General features: G+C 43.7%; 2 long non-coding RNA genes across 2 annotated transcripts; both read right to left on the reverse strand.

Annotated features, from left to right (window-relative positions):
- Positions 1-1,275: 1,275 nt before the first annotated feature.
- Positions 1,276-3,188, reverse strand: LOC145822401 (uncharacterized). Its single transcript, XR_014363624.1, has 2 exons — positions 2,946-3,188; positions 1,276-1,458 (listed from the first exon to the last, which is right to left on the reverse strand). It is a non-coding gene; the product is annotated as an uncharacterized LOC145822401 (long non-coding RNA).
- A 3,628-nt stretch (positions 3,189-6,816) lies between these two features.
- On the reverse strand, positions 6,817-8,503 carry LOC145820935 (uncharacterized). The gene is made up of 2 exons (XR_014362977.1): positions 8,357-8,503; positions 6,817-6,870 (listed from the first exon to the last, which is right to left on the reverse strand). It is a non-coding gene; the product is annotated as an uncharacterized LOC145820935 (long non-coding RNA).
- Positions 8,504-25,716: the final 17,213 nt, after the last annotated feature.

Below are 25,716 nucleotides of genomic sequence, written 5' to 3' on the forward strand. Positions count from 1 at the left end.
AGTGAAGCAGGTGAAGGAGTGGAGGGAGAAGAAAGGTGTGAAATGGGATGACCTTATCCGCCCGTTGACCTTGTTTTCCTTGAATTCGGGGCCGCAGTCGACTGAGGAGGATCCTGCACTGGAGGAGTTAGAGGCTCTAAGGAAAGCGCAGGTGGCAGAAGAGTGGAAAACTTTTGCCAAGGCGGATAAGTATAAAGAATCGCAGTTAGGCCCTACGCCTAAGTTGGACATGAGGGAGCGAGTCCGACCACACCCCAAGCCGTTGGGAGAGAAAGGTCTAACTGATTTTACACCGCTGCTGCCCCTAGTGGATCCCCTAAAGAAGAGGGGCAAACAGGAGGTGGAGGAGGTGTTAAAGAAAATGAAGAGAAAGAGAGTGGCAGCAGAGGGGAGTAAGGGTGGCCCTGTTTTGAAGAAAACAAAGGAGGAGAGGGCGGAAGGAGCCCCAGAAGTAAAGATGGAGGAAACAATGATGGAGGGAGAAGAAGCCATGGCCCCAAATACCCAAGTGGTGATGAGCATGGCGGAGTCAAAACAAGTGGCAGTAGGTGAGAGGTTGGCGCCGCAATCACTCAAGCTGGGGCCTGTGCCAAAAGCGTCCCCCAGTCCTGGTGAAGGGAAAGTTGGGGTTAGCAAATCAGAGACGAGTTCTACGTTGAAGACCACCATGTACCACGTGGGTGCGGTGGCGAGTCGGTCGGCATAAGAAGGGGGCGAAGCCAGGGTCGTTGCCGACCGTCTCGTTGGGGCAGTAGAGGATGTGGCCGTGCGGTCGATGGCGCGGTTAACAGAGGCCGACCTCCTGAGAGGGTTCTGCTTAGCGCAGATGGAGGCGACGACCTTGGCAGCCACCTTAATGAATAAGGCAACGCGCACGAAGGTGGAGGTAGAAGAGGTGAAAGCGCAGTTGCAAAACCTAAGGGTTGAGACAGGGAGCTGGAGGAAAGTCGCTCGGAGTGCATGTGCAAAGGGGCTGGAGTATGCTCAAAGGGCAAAGAAGATGGAAGTACTGGCGGTGGTGCAGAGCCACTTGGCAGAGCGTGCTGCCACCGAGCTCCCCGTGACCAAATCAGAGCTGGAAGCGGCACGCCACAAGGCCATATCCCTGGAGTTCGAGTTGGCAGGCAAGTAGAGGAAGCTAAGAGTAGTCTAACAGGCCTGCACCACTGCCAATGAAAGGTTGGAAGTGTAACGCCCCAACTTCCGGGCCGTTAAATACACACAATAATACAACACAAGTAGGATAGATAACCAGAACATCTTAATATACACATATAACCAGAGTTAATATCACAGATAATTCGTTTATGTTCCATTACAGGATTACCAAAACATTGCCAGACCAAAAGTCAAAAGGAAAAAAAACAACTAGTCTAAGTCTTCAAATGAACCACAGCTCCAACACTTCATCTTGTTTGCCTTCGAAATAACCTTCACCATTGTAAACTGCTTCATCACCTGGCATGACACGCCATGAGCTTGGAATGCCCAGTAAAAACACACACACACCCCCATATCTTCTATCAACCAATCAACCATACACAAAACAATTCAGGTAACATAACATACTTACAATAAGGTTTTATGAATTAGTAGTTAGACTAGGCATCTAGAACCCCCCAAAGAGATCTTTCTACCCAACCACAAGGATTGAACACCGGACTATTCAGAACTCCCCCTTTTGCTGCTTTGCAGACCTTACCACCTATGCCCACCTTCCGATTATTTACCTGTCAGTGGCATTGATGGACCTCAAAAGGGACGACCAACAAGTGGGCTCACTTACACCCAAATTTTGCCTCGGACTCGCTTACACCCTGTACATACCATCCCAAATCGTGTCTAGGGCTCGCTTACACCCTGCACATACCATACCAAAGGGCTCGCTTACACCCTGAAACCACCGCATAGAGTCTGAATACATCCGGGTCAACCTAGGGGCTCGCTTAAACCGCTTACGCAAGACTTAACTCATTTGGTATTAATCCCATCATAATTCATGTCATGCATATGTATAAAATTGTTCTAAAACACTAAGATGAACGTCACCCATTGCCAACCCCTTATCATTTCCCGTTTATTAGATCTTTTGCTAGGTAAGTTAGTCACATTCGGTAATTCGATCATATAAAAGAGTATGAGAAAAACATACGAGAGAAAATATAGTCCATGATCATCATACATAAGTATAGTAAGGCAAGAAAACAACATTAGAAATGCTTTGAAACACTTAGAAACAAATAACACAATAGAACACAATTTCCAGCACTGTTCGATTCTGCAGGGCTAACAAGAACGCTTTGGTAAAAATACTTCTAGGTCAAATTAGGGGCTGAAATTGCACAGAAACAGTATTCAATCTGTCTAGTTTCAGTTCCTATTTTCAGAAGTTGCACAGCCCCTCCAAAAATTCATCTACAAACTATATTCGAAAACCTGTCCAGATTTGTCACCCTTTGGGAAAACTAGCTTTTCTCTCAATCTACCCGACGGTTTTCACTCAAATAAAATCGGTTGGAAAGAGGACTCAAAGTTATAAATTTTGACCGAAGAACCAACAAGAGATGATTTTTATGGAATTTTATAAAATTGAAAGAAGTGGACTGTTTTTCAGAGACTCAGGACCAGATTTCTAAATAAAATATCCAAGCCCTAAAAACACATAATTAGGGGCTAGTAAAATTATCACAAGCTCTAAACACACCAAATAACCTACACTAAATTCAGATTTGAAAAATAAATAGGTTTGATATTTCTTTTAAATTAGAGAATTGCAGCAGTGCATAATTTGGAAAATTTGTAAGGCAAAGTCACTAAATCAAACCCACACTTTCATACACATCAAAAACCCTATATACCATTAATATGCAACACAAGAGGGTATCTAGACAATAGGATGAGATGGGTGAAAGAATTGGAGAAGACATGGAAGGGTGTGTTCTTACCTTGACCCTAGAAGGCACCATTTTCTTCCTTTCCTTTTCTTCTTTTTCTTTTCTTCTTCTTCTCTACTTCCCTCTAATCACACTCTCCTTCTCTCACCCTCTCCTTGGCTGCTGGTATGTGTGTGTGTGTGTGTGTGGAATTGAGACAAGGCTCCTAATTTATAGGAAATAAGCTTGGTCTTAGCTTAATGACTAAGGAAGCATAAATATCTAGATATTTTTTTTTGTTTTGTTTTTCAATCAATTTTCTACCAAAATATTATTTGTGACACCTATGTACATAATCAAATAAATAATATTCTATTCAAATAAATAATAAATATTCAAATAAATAATAAATAAAAGAACAGCAAAAACAAAAATAAAAATAAAAATAAAATGTATGAATTAATTTATAAACTAAGAGGTAAATAAATAAAAACCAAGTTTTAGGGTATTTCCAATTATAAGGTGGTGTTCTCGGTTTAATTTTGATAATATACAGGAAAATTATTATTTATTGGGCTATTTTGCAGATTTTTACGAAACTAGGTGCTAAAATGCTATTAAACTAAGGCTCAGGGTTTCATGTGTAATTACCAAAAAAAGGGTCTCTACAACCTATCCCCCTTAAATAAATTTTTTCCTCGAAATTAAATTGTACCTCACGTCTTAAATAGTTATGAATAATTTACCCACATCGCGTCTTCACATTCCCAGGTGAACTCTTCAATATCATGGTGACTCCAGCGTATGTTAAGAAGTTGAATTGTCTTTCCTCGCAAGTTTTTTTCTTGTCTATCCATAATTGCTACCGGTCCCTCCTCAAAGGTAGCGTCTTCGTTGAGTTGGATTTCTTCCCAGTTGATAATGTGAGTAGGGTGCATTGTGTACTTCCTTAACATAGATACATGGAAAACATCATGTACTCTAGCCAATTGCGGGGGTAGAGCCAATTTGTACGTAACCTCTCCAATTTTCTAAATTATCTCGAAGGTTCTGACATATCGAGGTGATAATTTTCCCTTCTTTCCAAAACGAATGATACCTCGGCAGGGCTAAATTTTCAAGGCAACATCACCGACAATGAAAGTTAGAGGTCTTCTTTATCTGCATAACTCTTCTGGCGATCTTGATCTGTCACCAATCTTTGTCGAATAAGTTTCACCTTTTCTGTAGTTTCTTTATTCTGTTCCACCAGTATTGGTATTTTAAGTCTTGGTACACTTTCATCCCTCCTGTGTGCACTGCAAACACTGAATGATGGAACTTTTTCAGAACTTTTTCTCTAAGTGACTCATCTTATGGCAAAAATACGCTGCCTTGATGTCTCAAACTTCCATCCGAGTGAATCGTCCAATCAAGTATAGGATCGCCAGATGCTATTCGCACTTTTATGCACGCCACCTCCTGATCATACTTCTGTGACTCTATTACCTCATTTAGTAATTTAGGCATAGCGATTTGAGCACCAAGGTATACCTTCTCGTCGTAAGCTTTCATCTGTACTCCGAGCTCATTAAGTGTTCCGACCATGTTCCATTCCTTGAGTGCCAGACTAACAATAATCCCCTGGTTCTTGCAACTTAGGGCATCTGCCACCACATTAGCTTTGCTAGGATAATAAGATACAGTAAAATGGTAATGTTCGAGATATTCCATCCACCGTCTTTGTCTCATCTTCAAGTCCTTCTGTGTGAACAAATACTTCAAGCTCTTATGATCCGTGAAAATCTCAAACTGTTCACCATATTAACGCCATTGCTTTAGCCAAAAAAAAAAAAAAAAACCCATCTCTGCCAACTCCAGATCATGTGTCGAATAATTCCTTTCATACGGTTTCAATTGCGTGGAGCCGTAAGCCACCGCCTTTCCATTTTGCATTAACGCACAGCCCAGCTCATCCTTAGATGCATCGCAATACATTATATATCCTTCGTCTCGCTCTAAAATGATGAGTATTGGGCACTAGTCAATCTCCTCTTGAGTTCTTGAAAGGATCGTTCACATGCTTCATCCCAATCATATTTTACCCCTTTTTTTTTTGCGTTAGACGAGTCATCGGCTTCTCCAGTCTAAAAAAAAATCTTGAATAAACCGTCGATAATAACCGGCCAACCCTAAGAAACTATGAACTTCAAATACTGAGGTTGGATGCTTCCAATCTAATATTACTTTTATCTTGGCTGGGTCAACTCCAATCCCATGCTCAGACACTATGTGTCCCAAAATTTGACTTCCTTCAACCAGAACTCGCAGCAAGTTGATTATGCCACCGCATTGTCGTGCTCAAACCCTCCTCTCTACCCCCTTAAATTGGAAACACCTCCCATCAGGTGTGTAAGTTGTCACCCTCTTCTGGTAGTAGTCAATCACCGTTCAATGGGCAGATAGCCATTCTATACCTAAGATTATGTCAAAATCGAATATGTCCCTGACCACAAGGTCGCAAATCAAGTGTAAACCTGACACTTCTAATTCGCATTGACACTTCGTCCCAAAGGTGATGCGATACTTAAAGTAGTTTTAAAGGTTCACATGTAAGACCTAACGATTTAACACATGATATTTTTATAATAAAAAAAAATGGTGCGCCATAATCGGATAAAGCGTGAACCCAAGAATTATAGAGTGCGATGTTATCTCTAATTACTAACGGGTCTTCGTCCTCTTCCTTTGATCATAGGGTCTAGCTCCCATTCAAACTTTCTTGCATTTTCCCTCTCAATTGATCCAATTGTTCAAGAATCTGGTTTCCAATGCAGCTCAAGATTTTAGCTGCTGGTATTGGTCCATTCTCAGGGTTTCAATTACATGATACTTCATTCTTATTGCGTTATTGCTCGCGAGCTTGTGTGTTATCGCTTGTCTCGGTGTAGCCGTTGGCTCGAGTGTGGTTCACAATTTTTTTTTTTTTTTTTTTTCTGTTCATAGTACAAGGTGAGGCATAAGTTTGAGTCTAATTATGGAGGCAATTCTCAAGGGTAATCAACTAATCTTAAAATTATGGTTTAATTATCCTACGATGTTTAAAGCAATAAGATCAAGTAGTAAATAACAAATCTAGGGAAGCACACATACATATAGGCAAAATAATAACTACAAGACTTTGAAAACTGGATTAATAAAAGGAAAATATGAAGTGGAGATGAAATAATATTATAGTAATTGCATCAATTAATACAAGGATCGTCGGAAATACGGATGGGTTATGATTTAAGACTTTTATGTGGTCAAGGTACAGAGATAGTGACTAAGTTAGATATTTAACTTGAAACTGCGTCGGCCATCTGCGTTTCAAACTGAATATCCAAGATTCATCACCAAATGAAGAAATTGCAACTTTCAGAAAAATTCTCGTACAAGATGGCATAATCAAGGCACAAGGTTGTCAATCTAGCAAATGGTATAATTGAAAAATACAAAGTAAGACTAGATGGTAATGACTTAATCTTGAAAGTGAACAACATCAAACACAGTTACAAATATGAAATGAGGGTATGACGATCGATAGAAGACTCATAGAAATAATAGTATCTCCTACTTCTATATTGTATCTAATGTTAAACACGTTGCCTATTCAAAGTTAAAACCACTTCCCTTTGCAGGTGATCGTCAAATTGTTTGAAGTCAAAACGCGTGGGTAAGGGTTGAACCTAAGCTCTGATACCATTCTGTAACGCCCCAACTTCCGAGCCGTTAAATACACACAATAATACAACACAAGTAGGATAGATAACCAGAACATCTTAATATACACATATAACCAGAGTTAATATCACAAATAATTCGTTTATGTTCCATTACAGGATTACCAAAACATTGCCAGACCAAAAGTCAAAAGGAAAAAAAACAACTAGTCTAAGTCTTCAAATGAACCACAGCTCCAACACTTCATCTTGTTTGCCTTCGAAATAACCTTCACCATTGTAAACTGCTTCATCACCTGGCATGACACGCCATGAGCTTGGAATGCCCAGTAAAAACACACACACACCCCCATATCTTCTATCAACCAATCAACCATACACAAAACAATTCAGGTAACATAACATACTTACAATAAGGTTTTATAAATTAGTAGTTAGACTAGGCATCTAGAACCCCCCAAAGAGATCCTTCTACCCAACCACAAGGATTGAACACCGAACTATTCAGAACTCCCCCTTTTGCTGCTTTGCAGACCTTACCACCTATGCCCACCTTCCGATTATTTACCTGTCAGTGGCATTGATGGACCTCAAAAGGGACGACCAACAAGTGGGCTCACTTACACCCAAATCGTGCCTCGGGCTCGCTTACACCCTGTACATACCATCCCAAATCGTGTCTAGGGCTCGTTTACACCCTGCACATACCATACCAAAGGGCTCGCTTACACCCTGAAACCACCGCATAGAGTCTGAATACATCCGGGTCAACCTAGGGCTCGCTTAAACCGCTTACGCAAGACTTAACTCATTTGGTATTAATCCCATCATAATTCATGTCATGCATATGTATAAAATTGTTCTAAAACACTAAGATGAACATCACCCATTGCCAACCCCTTATCATTTCCCGTTTATTAGATCTTTTGCTAGGTAAGTTAGTCACATTCGGTAATTCGGTCATATAAAAGAGTATGAGAAAAACATACGAGAGGAAATATAGTCCATGATCATCATACATAAGTATAGTAAGGCAAGAAAACAACATTAGAAATGCTTTGAAACACTTAGAAACAAATAACACAATAGAACACAATTTCCAGCACTGTTCGATTCTGCAGTGCTAACAAGAACGCTTTGGTAAAAATACTTCTAGGTCAAATTAGGGGCTGAAATTGCACAGAAACAGTATTCAATCTGTCTAGTTTTAGTTTCAATTTTCAGAAGTTGCACAGCCCCTCCAAAAATTCATCTACAAACTATATTCGAAAACCTGTCCAGATTTGTCACCCTTTAGGAAAACTAGCTTTTCTCTCAATCTACCCGACGGTTTTCACTCAAATAAAATCGGTTGGAAAGAGGACTCAGAGTTATAAATTTTGAGTGAAGAATCAACAAGAGATGATTTTTATGGAAGTTTATAAAATTGAAAGAAGTGGACTGTTTTTCAGAGACTCAGGACCAGATTTCTAAATAAAATATCCAAGCGCTAAAAACACATAATTAGGGGATAGTAAAATTATCACAAGCTCTAAACACACCAAATAGCCTACACTAAATTCAGATTTGAAAAATAAATAGGTTTGATATTTCTTTTAAATTAGAGAATTCCAGCAGTGCATAATTTGGAAAATTTGTAAGGCAAAGTCACTAAATCAAACCCACACTTTCATACACATCAAAAACCCTATATACCATTAATATGGAACACAAGAGGGTATCTAGACAATAGGATGAGATGGGTGAAAGAATTGGAGAAGACATGGAAAGGTGTGTTCTTACCTTGACCCTAGAAGGCACCATTTTCTTCCTTTCCTTTTCTTCTTTTTCTTTTCTTCTTCTTCTCTACTTCCCTCTAATCACACTCTCCTTCTCTCACCCTCTCCTTGGCTCCTGGTATGTGTGTGTGTGTGTGTGTGTGTGTGTGGAATTGAGACAAGGCTCCTAATTTATAGGAAATAAGCTTGGCCTTAGCTTAATGACTAAGGAAGCATAAATATCTAGATATTTTTTTTATTTTGTTTTTCAATCAATTTTCTACCAAAATATTATTTGTGACACCTATGTACATAATCAAATAAATAATATTCTATTCAAATAAATAATAAATATTCAAATAAATAATAAATAAAAGAACAACAAAAACAAAAATAAAAATAAAAATAAAATGTTTGAATTAATTTATAAACTAAGGGGTAAATAAATAAAAATCAAGTTTTAGGGTATTTCTAATTATAAGGTGGTGTTCTCGGTTTAATTTTGATAATATACAGGAAAATTATTATTTATTGGGCTATTTTGCAGATTTTTACGAAACTAGGTGCTAAAATGCTATTAAACTAAGGCTCAGGGTTTCTTGTGTAATTACCAAAAAATAGGGTCTCTACAGGAAGAGGCTGTTTCCAACAATGAAGATTTGCGCGACCAGGCAATCAAGGACAAAGAAGAAGCAAATGGTCGGATCGCAGAGTTAGAGAAGGCACTGGCAGAAGAGAGGGCCAAATTGGCATTTGAGAGGGCGGCGTACCCTGACTTATGCGTGGCGGCTATAGAGCAATTTAAGAGGTTTGCCGAATTCCAGATGGCCATTGATGCCGCGGTCGCCAGGAGCTTGGCGAAGAAGTGGGAAGGGGGTGCTGGGCCGTTAGGAGTGGCCGCTAAAGGTAGGAGCGAAGAAGAAGTGATCCAAAGTTTTCAGTGATCAGACTTTTACAAGCACGAGATGAGCCAGTACTGGGACAGTAGTTGGATGAGCTTCAAGTATAAGGCACAAGAGTTGTTCCCAGACGTGGACTTCAGTCTTGTGAAGGTAGGGGAAGACGACGTTGCCCAGACTCCCTTGGATGAGGGGGTTGAAGAGGAAGATCTTGTATCCAGCGAGGGAGATTAATCAATGTAGTGAAGTGTAAAAATTTTTGTTTTTGTCGTTTGTGTTTTTTTTTTTTTTTAAGTAAGTGTAATTTCTGTCACGAATTGTATAAAAGCGTAAGTTTGTTAATAAAACAACGAGTTGTGTTATTATTGTTGATGTTGTTTTTTGGTGAATGGTAATGCTCAAGTGGTCAAAATGGATTAGTAAAATGAACAAATAAAATTTGTGAATGTGAGATGGTAGAGCTTAAAATGGTAAGAAATGGATAAGTAAAATGAACAAATAAAGTTTTTTGAATGTGAAATGGTAGAGCCCAAAATGGTAAGTAGTGGACAAATAAAATGAATAAGTGACCTAACTTACATAAATGGTAAAAAGTGGGTAAGCATGAACTGAGATTGAAACCAGTCTGTTTAAGACTAATGATGACTAATTGTTACTGCATGCGTTGTCTGGAGGAGACAAGTGTTGACTCGGTCTGGCCGAGCTTTTCATACCCAGTCTGACTGAGGCTGGGAGGGGCTCAGTCGGGCTGAGGCTTTGAGTAACTCAGTCTGGCTGAGCTCTTCTACTCAGTCTGGCTAAGCTCTTCATGCTCAGATTGGCTGAGGCTTGAAAGGCTCAGTCGGGCTGAGGCTTTAGCTAACTCAGTCTGGCTGAGCTTTTCTTGCTCAGTTTGGTTGAGACTTGAAGGGCTCAGTTGGGCTGAGGCTTTAGTTAACTCAGTCCGGATGAGCTTTTCTTGCTCAGTCTAGCTAAGACTTGAAGGGCTCGGTCGGGCTGAGGCTTTAGTTAACTCAGTCGGGCTGAGCTCTTCATGCTCAGTCTGACTGAGGCTTTAGTTAACTCGGTCTGGCTGAGCTCTTCATGCTCAGTCGAGCTGAGCTCCTCGTGCTCAGTCTGACTGAGGCTTAGACAAAAAGTTGTTATTGAAACACAATACAGATAATGGAGATGTCAAATTGTTGTCATTTAAGGCACAACCTGTTGATCACAAGTTTACACCAGGCATAAAAAGGGGGAAAATGAACAAGTGTGCAGATTGGCAAAAGAGAACATACAACAATTGAACAATACAAAAATAGGAGACGTCATTTCACTGGAAATAACGCTTCAAGTGCTCAGCATTCCATGGATGAGGGAGGTCTCTGCCTTCCATATCTTGGAGACGGTAAGTGCCCAGGTGAGGTCTGGCCTTGACAACATAAGGTCCTTCCCATTTAGCTTCTAGCTTGCCCTCGGTCGGATTTTTAGTGGCGAGGGTTGCTTCGCGCAAGACTAGGTCGCCCACTGCGAACACTCGAGGTTGGACTTTGCGGTTATAATGTGTTCTCATTTTTTGCTAATATGACGCCTGTCTGACAGCAATTGTCTCTCGAAGCTCTTCAATCAGGTCCAAGTCAGCCCGACACAACTCTTCGTTTAGTTCTGGATTCGGGTGTAAAACCCGAGAGGTCGGCATGCCGATTTCCACTGGGATGACTGCCGCAGCACCATATGTTAGGCGAAAAGGGGTCTCCCCAATAGGGGTTCGGGTAGTCGTCCGATAAGCCTAGAGCACGTTCGGTAATTCCTCAGCCTAGAGTCCTTGAGCAGTTTCTAACTTAGTCTTGATGATCTTCAGAAGGGAGCGATTGGTGACTTCGACTTGCCCATTAGCTTGGGGATGACCCGGGGAAGAGAAACATGGCCTAATGTGGAGCTCTGCACATAATTTCCTGAACTTGGCATTGTCGAATTGCTTGTCGTTTCCAAAACGATGGCTTGAGGGATTCCAAATCAGCACACGATCGACTACCAGATGAACCTGGTGGTGTTTCGCTCAGTGATTGTAGCCAAGGGTTCTATTTCTACCCATTTGGTGAAGTAATTAATGGCAACCATAACGAATTTGGTCTGGCCTCTACCAGTAGGCAAAGAACTGACTAAGTCGATGCCCCACTTGGCGAAGGGGTAGGGACTACTGAGCATAATTAGTTCTGTTGGTGGAGCATAGAGGATGTTGGCAAAGCGCTGGCATTTATCACACTTAAGCACAAATTCGGTGGCATCTTGGTTAACAGTAGGCCAGAAGTAACTGATGCGGAGGATTTTATGGGCCAAAGACCTTGCACCTGAATGATTACCACAGATGCCCTTGTGGACTTCTCTCATCACATAGGTTGCTTGAGTAGGATTGAGACACCTAAGGTATAGTCGTGAAAAACCTCGTTTGTAGAGTAGGCCGCTGATGAGGACGTAATTAGATGACTGGGCTTTGACTTTTGGCGGCCTGGTGTTTATCGTCTGGCAACTCCCCTCGTGTCAAAAACAAAAGGATGTTTACAGCCCATGGGATAGGTTCGTTTTGGAGGAAGTGAACCTCCTGCTGGTTTGGTAAAGTAGCCAGATAGGTCAGGTATTTGATACGGATGCAATGGCTGAGATCTGACTGGTCGGCCGAGGCTAATTGGGCCATTTCGTCTGCCTTAGAGTTTTCTGACCTAGGGATGTGTCTGATCTGGAAAGTATTGAAAAGGCGAACAAGAGGGAGTGCAATGTCCCTGTAAGCTTGTATCGTGTCTTCCTTTGTGTCGAACTCTCCAATAATCTGTCCGACGATCAATTGGGAATCACTAAACACTTAAATATGGCTTACACCAATGTCTCTGGCCAATCGAAGACCTGCTATCAAGGCCTCATATTCGGCTTCATTATTGCTTGCGTCGAATAGGAAACGGAAGGCACACTTGAAATACTCACCGTCAAGGGCGGTGAGGATGAGACCGGTCCCACTGCTTTCTTTCCGGGATGATCTATCAACACTAAGGGTCCAGAAATTAGGGTCTTCTACCTCAGCGTTGAATTGAGTTGGCAGAGGGGGCACGTTCGGAGGGAGATCGGTGAATTCCAAGATAAAATCGGCGACGGCCTGTCTTTTGATCGCTGTTCGAGGTCGGTAAGAGATTTCAAATTGACTGAGCTCGACGGACCATTGTATAAGTTTTCCTGACAACTCCGGCTGTTGTAGAACCTTCTTCAAAGGCTGATGAGTGAGAACCACTATAGAGTGAGCTTGGAAATAAGGTTGGAGTCACCTTGAGGTTATGACCAAGGCGAGGGCCATTTTTTCCAGCAGAGGATAGTTTTGTTCTGCTCCCTTAAGAGCATGGCTAATGTAGTAGACCGGACGTTGGATTGAGCTGTCTTCCCTGACAAGGGTAGCACTGACTGCGGTGTTTGATACAGCTAAGTAGAGGAAGAGGGTTTCACTTGAGAGCGCTTGAGAGAGGAAGGAGGGTTGGCCATGCACTGCTTCAGTTGTTGAAAGGCCTCCTCAGATTCGGTGTTCCACTCAAAAGCCTGTCAGAGGACTTTAAAAAATGGAAGACATTTGTCTGTTGCCCGAGAAATAAAATGGTTGAGGGCGGCAACTTTGTCGGTGAGCCGTTGAACCTCCTTGACCGTTCTAGGAGACTACATTTCTATCAGGGCCTTGATCTTTTTGGGGTTGGCCTCGATGCCCCGTCGGTTGACCATGAAGCCCAAGAACTTCCCGGATCCTATGCCGAAGGCGCATTTCTCCAGATTCAGCTTCATCTGATATTTGCGTAAGGTTTCAAAGATTTCTCGCAGGTCTGCCAGATGATCAAAAGAGAGTTTACTCTTGACCAGCATGTCATCAACGTAGACCCCCATGTTCCGTCTTATCTGGTGGTGAAAGACGGCATTGACCAAACGTTGGTAAGTTGCTCCGACATTTTTCAAACCGAACAGCATAACGCGATAGTGATAAGTTCCTCTGTCTGTGATGAAGAAGGTGTGTTCCTGGTTAGCCGAGTGCATCAGAATTTAATTGTAATTAGAGAAGGCATCCATGAAACTGAGCATCTGATGTCCAACTGTGGCATCGACCAACAGATCTATCCGGGAGAGGGGATAACTATCTTTGGGGCAAGCTCGATTGAGGTCGGAATAGTCGACACAGAGTCACTATTTACCATTGTTTTTGCGGACTAGGACTACATTGGATAGCCACCTGGGGTAGTCCATGTTTTTGATGAATTGCGCCTTCAGTAGTTTGTCTACCTCGGAGGCGATGAAGGCATTGCGCTCGGGGTGAAAGATACGCTACCTCTGGAGAAAAGGTCAGAAGTGGGGCTCGATACTAAGACGGTGAATGATGAAAGAGGGATCGATGCCTGGCATGTCGGAATGGGTCCAGGCAAACACATCATTGTGCTCTGTTAAGAGAGCTGTGAGGTCGTCGGCCTTGGCCTGAGAGGATAGTTAGCTACAGACCCTGGCTGTTTTGGCTGAGTTGGTAGGGTCGATAGAGATTTTAACAAGTTCTTCCACTAGTTCCCCTCTAACTAATTCTTCTTCATCTCTGATGTCTAGTCCTTCGATGATCATAGCCTCCTTCAGCTTGACCTCTTTTAGTGAGACGATGTAGCATTCTCTGGCCATCGTCTGCTCACCCTTCATAGTGCCAACCCCGAGGTCAGTAGGGAATTTTATGGCTAAATAGTATGTGGAGGTGACAGCTTGGAAAGCGTTAAGAGTTGTGCGCCCGAGGATTATATTATAAGCAGAAGGACAGTCGATGACAAGAAAAATGAGTAGTTTGGTGGTCTGCCGTGGATATTCTCCGACGGTGATAAGGAGATCGATAGAGCCTATGGAGGTCACCCGGTCGCCAGTGAAACCAACTAGCGGGGTCTGGAGAGGGGACAATTTTTCTTCTCCGACCTTGAGCTGGCGATAGGCGTTCAGGAAAATAATGTCTAAGAAACTGCCATTGTCGACAAGCACCCGTCTAACTTTGTAATTGGATAGGAGAGTAGAAATGACGAGGGGGTCGTCGTGAGGGTAACAGATGCCTATGTAATCGGCCTCTGTAAAGGTGATGGGTTCAGTCCACTGCTTGGGGCGTTTGAAGGGGCGATCCAATGTCACGACTTCCTTATCGGAGCCCTGTCTGATTTTTCTGAGTTTGGCTCGTTGGGCCAAACGGAATGGACCTCCGCATGCGAGCCCGCCAACAATGACTTTGATCTCTGCGACCGGGGGGGCTGGGTTGTCTTGTGCTCGGGGTTGTAGTGAGGGCCGATCGTTATCCCGCTTGGGTTATGCGGGTTGTCGGGGAGGGGTATGTCGGTGGTGCCCCCCAAGGGGGTTGGTCCTAGGTCGTTGCTGGGGACGGGCTACTGTGAACTGGCTGAGGCAACCCTATCGTATCGAATCCTCTACCTGGTCTTTAAGATTAACACATTCCTTAGTGTTGTGGCCGTGGTCCTGATGGAAACGACAGTACTTGGATTGATCTCACTGGTTAGAGGGAGACCGTAACGGTTGGGGCCATTTTAGGTTGTAATGGTTCAAACTTGTTCCATGGGAGAATTGAGGGGGGTGTATCGCTCGAACCGACCAGGCGATCGGGTAGGTGTCGGTCGGTCGGCTCGAGTGAGTCGGTCGGTAAACTGAGGGGTTTGCTGTGTATATTGGGAGGGTCTGGTTTCAGATTCCTTTCTCTTCTCTCTGGGGGTTGGATTTTTAGTTGTAGTATCTTGGCGGGCTGCCAAAGAATCTTCGGCATTCATATATTTTTGGGCTTTGGAGAGGAGGGTAGCCATGGTGGTTGGAGGGTTTTTAGAAAGGGAGAAAAGGAAATCAAATGATCGTAAACCGGCCATGAAGGCTATGAGGATGACCTTGTCGTCGTTTTCTGCTACTTGTAAGGCCTCAGTGTTGAAACGGGTGACATAGCTAAGTAGTGACTCCCCTTCCGTCTAACGGATGTTTAGCAGTTGAGTTGTCGGACGCCGCTGGCGCTGAGCACCAATGAAGTGGCTCAAGAAGGAATCATTTAGGTATTGGAAAGTGGAGATAGAGTCCGATAGCAGCTGACTAAACCATAGCTGAGCCGACCCCTTAAGTGTTACAGGGAAAGCCCGATACATGATCTCATCAAGAAAACCATGGAGAATCATGAGGGTCATGTAAGTCTCCAAATGGTTAACCGAGTCCGTTGTGCCATCGAATGAGTCGATCGAGGGCATTTTAAACTTGGGGGGTAGGGGTTTGTCCCTGATGGAGGCGACAAATGGGGAATTGGCTATTGTGAAAGGTTTATTCTGTATGTTCTGCATGACTCCTTGAAGCTGGAGTTTCATGGCTCGGAGTTCCGCATCCCAGATAGGGACATTGTCACCTCCAGAGTGCAGTGGGGGTTGAACACTACTAGCCTCTCCTTCAGGAGCAGGTGCTTGAACTAACGGATGAAAACCTCGAGGTGGCGGGTTCATGTCTTGAGGCGGAGGCTGCAGACCCTCTAAGTTTGAGAGGTGAGCTTGTTGGAAAGGATGGCTCGGGGTTCATTCTCAATTGGGAGGGATATCTTGTGGTGGTAAAGGAGGTATAAGGAGGTTTCGCTGGAGCAAGGCATTGATCAAGGCCTGGTTTTGCTTGGCCAAACAGTTGATGCTGTTGGTGAGTTCTGTGAAGTATTAAGGTGGGATGTTTGGGTTGGGAGGGTCGGCTTGAGGGTCAACGACGTTGTGTTGAGAAGCCATGGATCTCGTTGTGACCATCCACCTTGATAGCCGACGATGAGGAGTTATCGGAAACGGGTCTCCGGCAACAATGAGCACAACTGTTACCCGGAGTGGCGTTCCCACAGACGGCGCCAACTGATGATACTGCTTAGTCTTGGAGCGCGAGTCGGGTTGACCCACGCTTCCTACACCGACTACCGGTCACGGAGTTCACTGGAGTACCTACAAAAGTGTCCAACGGGGAAACGGGAGTCCCTCAACAGACCCTCCGGCAATCAAGTTAGAAGTGAGTGAAGTTGTGTAGAGAAAGAGAGGGAAAGTAAGAATTGAGAGCCTAACCTTTTGTGTGTCTTGGAAGCCTCCTTATATCATTTGTTCATCATCTCCTTGTTCACTCCGACCTGTCATGTTGACCGAAAGTCTATGCTCTAGCTCGCCTTGTTCATGGTGAGGCTGCCCGTTTTGACGTGAAGGGTTTATCGCATTTAATGCCGCAAGAGCCTCATTAATGGTTGATGTGTGGTGCAATAACTCTTCAGGATCTTTGTCTGCTTATGTGGCTGGTTCCTTACTTGACACGTGTTTGGATGCCATTGGTGGGTAGTTCAACTCTGGGTTCTCGAGGGTGTTGGGCTTTAAGTGCTTGAACTATGAGTTGGGCTCTAAGTGGTGGGCCAAAACCATTTGTGGGCCATCCGATGTCAGACCATTGATTGTGTGTATGTGGCATTACTGGGTTCAAAACCAGATTTTGCATTCAAGTCAAAGTCTATTTTCTTATTTCACACTCAATCAATTTAAAAAATAAAGTAATTCTCTTTGAACCTGAGTTGTAATAAGAAAAGTTATTGAATATGGGTTGTAATAACAAAATGATTGATTTGTCAAACAACAAAATAGCTGCTTTTTTTTCCCCCTTCCTTGCTTTTACGTCTCTCTGTATTTCAAATCTAGGTTAAAACCAGGGGGATGACTGATGAACGGTGACAAGGATGACCGACAAACTCCCTCCGGTACACCTGCGGCACTCCACTTCCTTCTTAAGGTTTTTAATTCATAAATTAGATTATTTTTTATTAATAATTCTTTAGTATTATAAATGAAAAAAGAAGAAAAAAAATGTTGGTCTTCCTTTTTATATTAAAATGTAAATTTATTTTTGTATGTATTAACCAAATACATTAATTTTGGTCAGTTTCACTTTATTAAAAAGAAAGTCTATGCAATCATGCCAATTTCGACTTGGCTCCAACCTAAACTGGTGAAAATTATAATTTATTGTGATTGAAAATTTAGATGCACAACATATCAACTTTTTTAAGGATGTATATTCAACCTTCATAATTTTTCATTTTTTAGTTTTTCATTTGGCAAAGGTGACCACTACCACCTTCAAACTTTAAATAATCTCAATCTCATACTTTAATCATGTCAATTAAATATGTCCTAAATTCCTAATCCTATTATTCCTAATTGAGGATTCAAAACTTTTTTCTTTGTACCTTCTTTGGTTTGACTTTCAAAAACATCGTATTAGATTTGATTTTTATTTTTGGTTAAATTACACTTTGCTCCGATTTTTTTTTTTTTTAAATCAACCAAGAAATTTATTTTATTAAGAATAAACCAAACAGATACAATAGAAACGTTAGGTAAATTGTATCATTATCAAAACATTACATCCCAACTAAGTTAGTGTGGAGAAGTGGTTTGGAAATACTCTTGGATCCTGAAGGACGTTCCTGATCCTCTGATTGCCACCTGAAAAAGGGATTAACACTCCAATCGGGGGTGCCAGAATTAGCACTCCGACGGACAAGTTAGTATATGTCTCTCGTTTGCTTGTGTCTTAAGTTTCTTGGATCTGTTCTCACATACCTCTCTTTGGTTGATGTTCCTCTATTTATATTCACTTCTGGGCCCTAGGGTCGGGCCCACTCTTAATCCTTCGCATGATTGCTCATCGGCCCTTCTGTCATATGCCAATTCCCACTCGGCTTTTTGTTCAACTGGTTCTATGGCCGATTAATCTATTCGGCTTCGGCTCCTTCCAGGACGGAGCCGAATAAAATATATATCCTGATTTTCTTCAAATTCATTTGGCTTTCCTGCGTGTATCGATATTCGGCTCCCAGAATTGTCCCCCAAACATCCTACTAGCACCAGTTAGTTGGCATGTTTGGTTTCGAACTTGAAAAGTCAAAAAATACGGCGATTAACCTCATTCCAACATAAGTGTCAGAACGCCTACACTTTTTAGGCATCATTACAATTTCCCGCCCCTTCATACACCTCCTTCATTTAATGCGATTTGAAACTATGTTGTCCCTTCGAATGTATGTTTTGTTGAATACGCAAAGTTTCTGGTTTGCCTTTCAGTATACCTCCTTCATTTCACTACCTTTGCAACTTTCTCCCATTTCTCATTGTCTTCTCCGCTTCTTGTCCCAGCTAATGAATGAACTAGACCGCCGAATATCGGTGGTTCATGGATTGGCTGGGGCACAACTTAGCAGCGCAAAGCCTTGAAATTTAGCCGATTAGATTAACGAATCTGTCATTGCCCCAGCTAATGCATGAACTGGAATGCCGAATATCGGTGGTTCATGGATTGGCTGGGGCACGTCGAATATCGGTGCGCAGAGCATTGATGAAATCGCCTCGGGAGTGCTGCAACCGTAATGAATAAATGGGGTGGGGGCTGCATGCGCAGAGGTGCCATTGTTGCGTTCAAATCCAACAAATTGAGAGAGAAAAAAAGCAGTGTAGAGGACTGTGGATGACAAGAAGACTATTCTTCAACAGTAGATGGGAGGGTAGGACACTGGCAGAACTGGACGCAGAGATGAATCGAGGTGGCAAGCCTATGCATACGGAGAGTAGGACATCCGGGGAGCGTAAGAGGCACCATTCCCCACGTCGTTGAAGTAGGTCACCCAGGAAGGAAAAACAGCAACAAGGTAACTCCCTTCGTTCGAGAGGAGAAACCAATAGGACACTGCGCCCGTTGAGTTTTTCGGTCTTCGTTGGGAACAAAACAATGATGGAAGCGGATTTGATTATCCGCGGCCTAAATATAGCAGTCAAGTTCGCTCGACAGATTTTTTTGCCAGAAGTTCAGCAGTCTATGGTCGGTCGAGCTGATTATGAAGTTTTTCGGGAAGGCATCCATGGAGCAATAAAGGGTTTGTATACCTCCTATGAAATTGGCATACGTCTTCGTGCCGCGCGAAGAGAGATAAAGCAAGAGGACGCTCGCATTCGGAGCTTGCAAGCCCACGTGGAGAAGGCCGAAAGTGAGCTAAAGAAAGCTGTAAATTTTGGATCACGCGGAACGAGTAAATCGGCAAATTTTGGATCACGCGATTACCGACCAAGAAACGGCGAGTATGTTCGCTATAGAAGCTGCAAAGACCAGGTCCTATGAAAAAGGCTTCCATGAAGGCTGAAAAATTGGAATAGAGAAGACGAAGGAAAAACTAGCCGAGGAAGTCTGTCGATGCGAAAATCACGGATTTAAGCATGGATGGATCAAGGCTCTCTAAGCCGCGGGCGTTGATCCGGCGTCACCTTTATATCATAGTTATACTTTTCCGTTCGAGGCTTTCGACGCCGAGAAGACTGATGACGAGGATGGAGCCGAACAATTTTTATGTACATTGCTCCGTTTTTATGTAAAGCATGTACTCACGATCTATTTAATAAAACATTTTATTTTGAATGTCTATATGTTATTTCAGTCAATGCTTGTAAATTAGGTTATGACCATCTACTACCTTACGTCAATCGCGTTGGCGCTTGTCAATCGCAATATCCACGAAAGGAGCTTTGAATTCAGAGGTTTATTCGACCCAAACGTGTCGTTCACACATGGGGCTCCAAATTCGAAGGCTTTTTGTGTTGGCCCAATGCGATTTCCACGAAGGGCGCTCCGAATTCGAAGGCTTATTCGGCCCAAACGTGTCATTCACGGATGGGGCTCCGAATTCGGAGGCTTTTTGTGTTTGGCCAATCGTGATATCCACGAAGGGCACTCCGAATTTAGAGGCTTATTCGGCCCAAACGTGTCAGTCACGGATGGGTCTCCGAATTTGGAGGCTTTTTGTGTTTGGCCAATCGTGATTTCCACGAAGGGCGCTCCGAATTCGGAGGCTTATTCGGCCCAAACGTGTCGTTCACGGATGGGGCTCCGAATTCAAAAGCTCTTTGTGTTTGGCCAATCGTGATTTCCACGAAAGGCGCTCTAAATTCGGAGGCTTATTCGGCCCAAACGTGTCAGTCACGGATGGGGCTCTGAATTCGGAGGCTTTTTGTGTTTGGCCAATCGTGAATTTTACGAAGGACGCTCCGAATTCGGAGGCTTATTCGGCCCAAACATGTCATTCACAGATGGGGCTCTGAATTCGGAGGCTTTTTCTGTTTGGCCAATCGTGATTTCTACGAATGGTGCTCCGAATTCAGAGGCTTATTCGGCCTAAACGTGTCATTCACGGATGGGGCTCCGAATTCGGAGGCTTATTTGGCCCAAATGTGTCATTCACGGATGGGGCTTCGAATTCGGAGGCTTTTTATGTTGGCCAATCGTGATTTTCACAAAGGGAGCTCCGAATTCGGAGGCTTATTCGGGCCAAACGTGTTAGTCATGGATAGGGCTTCGAATTCGGAGGCTCTTTGTGTTTGGCCAATCATGATTTCCATGAAAGGAGCTCTGAATTCGGAGGCTTATTCGGCCCAAACGTGTTAATCACGGATGGGGCTCCGAATTCGGAGGCTTTTTGTGTTCGGCCAATCGTGATTTCCACGAAGGGCGCTCCGAATTCGGAAGCTTATTCGGCCCAAACGTGTCATTCACGGATGGGGCTCTGAATTTGGAGGCTCTTTGTGTTTGGCCAATTGTGATTTCCACGAAGGGCGCTCCGAATTCAGAGGCTTATTCAGCCCAAACGTGTCATTCATGGATAGGGCTCCGAATTTGAAGGCTTCTTGTGTTGGTCAATCGTGATTTCCACGAAAGGCGCTCCGAATTTGGAGGCTTATTCGGCCCAAGCGTGTCATTCATGAATAGGGCTCCGAATTCGGAGGCTTTTTGACAACCATAACTCACTGGGCAGGAAAGAAATCATTGTATTGAAAAAAGAAAGATGTATACGGCGTAAATTCAAAACATGTTGTTGTGCCATACAAGTTAGCTTAATGATAAAATTTGCGCAAGTGTGTGGAATTCCACAGATGCGGCAAACTTCTTCCATCCATGTCTTTGAGCCGATATGCCCCTGTCCCTGCGATTAAGTTAATCTGATAAGGGTCGTCCCAGTTAGGACCTAACTTTTCGTTAGCAGGATTCCTAGTAGTGGGAAGCACTTTCTTGAGGACCAATTCTCCTGGTGTATAACGGCGTAGCTGAACACGTTGATTATACGATTTAGCGAGCTGTTGCTGGTACCGTGCCATGGAAGCAAGGGCACGGTCTCGGCATTCTTCAATCAGAGTCAAGTCCAAGGCCAACATCATGTCATTTCGGCCCATGTCAAAAACCTTTAATTTCAAGGTTGGAAGGCCGATCTCCAGGGGAATGATTGCCTAGGTTTTGAAGCACAGAGCAAACGACGTTTCCTCAATAGATCGCCTTGGAGTAGTAGGATGAGCCTACAGTACGCTGGGCAACTCTTCGACCCATCTGCCTTTAGCTTTCTCCAGCCTTTTCTTGATGCCGTCCAAAATAACCTTGTTGGTGGCCTCCGCTTGACAGTTGCTTTTGGGGTAAGCCGGCGAGAAAAAGTAGGGCTAGATACCATAAGTGTTGTACAATTCTCGATACACGCCACAATCAAACTGGGTACCGTTGTCTGAAACAAGCACTCGTGGTATGCCGAATCTCGTTATGATGTTTTTCCATACAAAACGCTTAACGTCGGAATCTCGAATATGTGTTAGTGCCTCCGCTTCGACCTATTTTGTGAAATAATCCATCGTAACAATTAAGAATCGCTTGTTGTCTGGGGCCTGTGGTAATGGTCCAATGATATCAAGCCCCCATTGAGCGAATGGCCAAGGACTAGTGATAGAGTTTAACTCATCTCGGCAGACAGATGAGTTAAGGAGGAAAACTTCTGGCATTGTTCACATTTCTCGACATAACACTCGGCATCAATTCGCATGGTCGGCCAATAGTACCCCTGCATTATGGCTCGATGAGCCAGAGAACGTCCGCCTGAATGGGCACCGTAACTACCTTCATGTATTTCAGACAAAAGTTCCTTGACTTTATTCAGGTGAACATATTCTAGGTACGGCCCAGAGAGAGATTTTTTGTAGAGCCCTACGGATGCAAATAGTATCAAAGGGCTTTATTTCGCAATTTGTGTGCTTCTTTCTTATCCATCGGGAGCTGCTCTGAAGATGGAAATACGGCGATAGGGTCTATCCAACTTGGACCCGGTTCCATAACGTTGATCTGAACTGATTCTGAAGAGGCAATGCTCGGCTCAGGGACGAACCCTACTTCGATTGTCCGCTTAATTTCTGAGTTGATGGCAGAGGCTAAGCAAGCCAGGGCGTCTGCATGTGTGTTCTGATCCTGGGTTAATTGATTCAGTTTGTGGTGATCAAATTTTGCGAGAAAAAATTCGCAGTTTTCATATAGGCTGCCATGCTGTCATTTTTGGCTGCATATTCCCCTTTTAACTGGTTGATTACTAACTTTGAGTCACAGAAAACAAGCAGACGCCACGCACCGAGGTGAAATGCATTCCATAGGCCGGTTAACAGTGCTTCGTATTCGGCCTCATTGTTCGATGCATCGAAGCCCAGTTTGATGGCCTGTTCGATGATTACCCCTTCGGGGGTCATGATTACTATGCTAGCCCCACTGCCATGCTGGTTGGATGACCCATCGCAATACATCTGCCAAACATCGCCAACATACATTCTCCAGTTGGGCTTAGTTTGCACTTGATCAGACTTAAAGTCGGCGAGGGATCCTGTGAATTCGGCTACAAAGTCAGTGAGCACTTGCCCCTTTATGGAAGTTCTGGGTAAAAACTGGATATCATACTCGCCGAGTTCTAGAGTCTATTTCGAAACACGCCCCGATGCTTCCGCGCTGCGGAGCGCTGACTGGAGGGGATAGTCCGTTAGTACCCTAATGGTATGCCCCTGAAAATAATACATCAGTTTTCTTGCAGCCATGACGAGAACAAGGATAAGCTTTTCCAATAGAAGGTAACGTGTTTCGGCATCGGCCATTGCTTTTCTCACATAGTAAACTAGTCACTGCTCGCCAAGTTCTTCCCTTAACAATATTGTGCTGACCACCTGGTCGGATATTGCCAGATACAAGATGAGGGGATCGCCTGCCGCAGGTGTTACCAAGAGTGGTACTGATTGGAGAAAAGACTTCAAGCCGTCCAAAGCGGCCTGGCATTGGGGGGGTCCATTCAAATGCTCTGCCTTGCCGAAGTGTGTGAAAGAATTGTCGGCAGCGATCTGTGGAACGGCTAATAAACCTATTGAGTGCAGTGGCCATTTCCATCAGCTTCTGAACCTCTTTGACTGACCGAGGGGAGCCAAGCTCTAGAATTTTCATTATTTGCCTCGGGTTGGCTTCAATTCTGTGGTTGTTAATGATGTAGCCAAGGAATTTGCCAGATCTAATGCTGAATGCACACTTTGAGGCGTTCAATTTCATCTTGTACTTTCGAAGGATGCCAAATGTCTCTGTCAAATCGGCTAGATGGGAGTGTTTTTCCTTAGATTTGACCACTATATCGTCGATGTATACTTCCATGGTACAGCCGAGTTGTTCCTTGAACATGGCAATCACTAGTCTTTGATAAGTTGCCCCCGCATTCTTCAGCCCAAAAGGCATGACCTTGTAGCAACAGGTTTCTCTTGGGATGAGGAATGTGGTTTTTTCTTGATCCTCCAGATGCATGGCAATTTGATGATAGCCCTTGTAGGCATCCAAGAAGCTCATGCGTTGATGATGTGTCGTTGCATCTACAAGTTGGTCTATTCTGGGCAAGGGAAAACAGTCCTTGGGACAAACTTTGTTTAAGTCCGTAAAATCCACACAAACACGCCAAGAGCCATTCTTCTTCTTTACAACCACAGTATTGGACAACTATGTAGGATAGGTTACTTCGCGGATCTACTTCTTCAACAACGGCCGAAGTATGCTCCACGGCTGACCGCCGACTTCTCTGAATAATTGGCTTACATTTTGGATCAATGTTTAAGCGGTGTTGGGCCACAAATGGATCCACTCCTGCATCTCGTATGAGGACCGTACAAATACATCAATATTGTCGAGTAAGAAGGATACCAAATCCTGCTTTTCAACTTTATCTAAGAAAGCGCCGATCATAAAGAACTTGTCAGGACTTCCTTCAATTTCGACCCGATCCAGGGCTTCAGTTGCCTTTTCACTTGGGATCTTCCCAACGTCTTCGAGGCTCTCCCTATCCAGTACCTCAATTGAATGCACTTTCAGCTCCCTTGGTCTCTTTGCAGCAAGAAAATATCATGCCTGTGTCGATTTCTGAGAGCCGCGAATTTGTTCGATACCGTACTCAGTCGGAAAACGAAGTAGTTGATGGTAGGTGCTTGGCACGGATTGCATTGTATGTAACCATGTTCTGCCCATGATGAGATTATACGGCGAGGGAAGCTTGACAACCAGGAATTCTACATCTATTGATCTGGTGCCGGCCCGTACTGGTAGTGTGATTTTGTCCAAAGGATACTCCGAGTTAGCATTGAAGCCGAATAACGGGTAATCAGCCGAAGATAGGTCCGAATCGGTGAGGCCAAGTTTGACGAAAGTTTTGTAATACATTATTTCCGAAGTGTTGTCCTGGTCAATAAGAACACGCTTAATGGTGAATCTATTTACGCGTAGCTCGATAACGAGGGGATTAGTGTGGGGGTGAGTTACTCCAACTAAGTCACTATCATCGAAACTAACCCTTCCAGTGTCATGGGGCCGTTTCGCTGGCGTCATTAGGCTATGGGGGCTAGACTGCAACTGCATTGTATGCACCTCAGATAACGCCGACAAGTTGTATATCATATGAATTACACCAAGAGGAGGTAACTCCAGCCGTAGAGCTACTGTATTTGTTGAATTATTCTTTCAGATGTGTTACGTAAGACAGTCGTCTTACACCAATTTTTCCAGGTGATCCTTTAAGGCATAACAACTATCAGTGTCGTGACCGTGGTCTTTATGATACTCACACCGTTTATCTCGTCTTCTCGCATCGGGAGGTCCCGTCATCTTGGGCGACCACTTGAAGAACGGAAGGTGTTGAACTTTCGACAGAATCTAACAGATCGGCTCTGCTAGCTCCGTGTATTTCTTACCTGAGTGCCTTGTGCCCCTGCTATCCACTTGATACTATTTATTAGCTCGTGAACATTGGTCGTTTGATTGGCACGAGTCACGCCTTTTGTCTAGTTTAGCTTGATTCCGCCGTTCGGGGCTTCTTGATGGCACGACGCTAATCGGCTGAACAATTCCCAACGTGGCCGTCTCAACGGCTTTACGTCTGGCTTTGACCTACAGGGCATCGTCTTCCACTTTGCAATATTCTTCGACCTTCTTCATTAACGCCCAAACGGTTTTGAAGGGCCGTCTGGTTAATGAACTTCGGAGGGGACTATTAGGATGCAATCCCATCTTAAAGGCAGTGATGGCCATGGAGTCATTGCAAGCATCATCTACCAGATTAAAG

This window comes from Camellia sinensis, chromosome 3 (assembly GCF_055761805.1).
Source record: "Camellia sinensis isolate YWXY chromosome 3, ASM5576180v1, whole genome shotgun sequence".
Classification (NCBI taxonomy): Eukaryota; Viridiplantae; Streptophyta; class Magnoliopsida; order Ericales; family Theaceae; genus Camellia; species Camellia sinensis.